Raw genomic sequence first — 672 nt, 5'->3', positions numbered from 1 at the left:
CCCGCCTGCGCGCACCTGCGGCCCTCGCGCGGCCCCAGCGCCCCGACGTCTGCTCTTGGCCTTGGCCCCGCCCGGTCTCTCATCGGGTCCGGGAGGCGGGGGTTCCAGCCCGCACATAACTCCGGACCCCAGAATCACCTCTCTGTGGGCGGAAGGGGCCTCGCGGGTAGATTTGAGTCCCCCGCAAGAAGCAACCCTCCAAATCCAGCTACCCCCTGACCATCACAACTCGCACCTCTAAAATGTACGCTCCCAGAGGGCAGGGGGTTTTGCTTTGTTCACTTATGAGCGTTTTGTACCATGCCTGACAAATGGTTAAAAAATAACCAAGCCCGTTGACATCAAGTCAGTTTCCACTCACAGCAACCCCGTGTGTTACGGAATAGAGCTGAGCTCCATAGGATTTTCTTGGCTGTAATCTTCACAGTGGCGCAAAAGGTTAAGCGCTTGGAAAGGTTGGCGGTTGAACCCACCCAGAGGCGCCTTGTAAGAAAGGCCTGGTGATTTGCTTCCGAAAGGCCACAACCTTGAAAACCCTGTGAAGTGCAGTTCTCCTCTCCACACATGGGATCACCATGAATTAGAATAGACTGGAAAGCGACTGGTTTTAATCTTTACAGAAGCAAAGGGCCAGGCCTTTCTTCCTTGGTGCAGCTGAGTGGGTTCTAACCA

This window comes from Trichechus manatus, unplaced genomic scaffold (genome assembly GCF_000243295.1).
Source record: "Trichechus manatus latirostris isolate Lorelei unplaced genomic scaffold, TriManLat1.0 scaffold00034, whole genome shotgun sequence".
NCBI classification, from domain to species: domain Eukaryota; kingdom Metazoa; phylum Chordata; class Mammalia; order Sirenia; family Trichechidae; genus Trichechus; species Trichechus manatus.
This window is presented reverse-complemented; position numbering follows the sequence as displayed.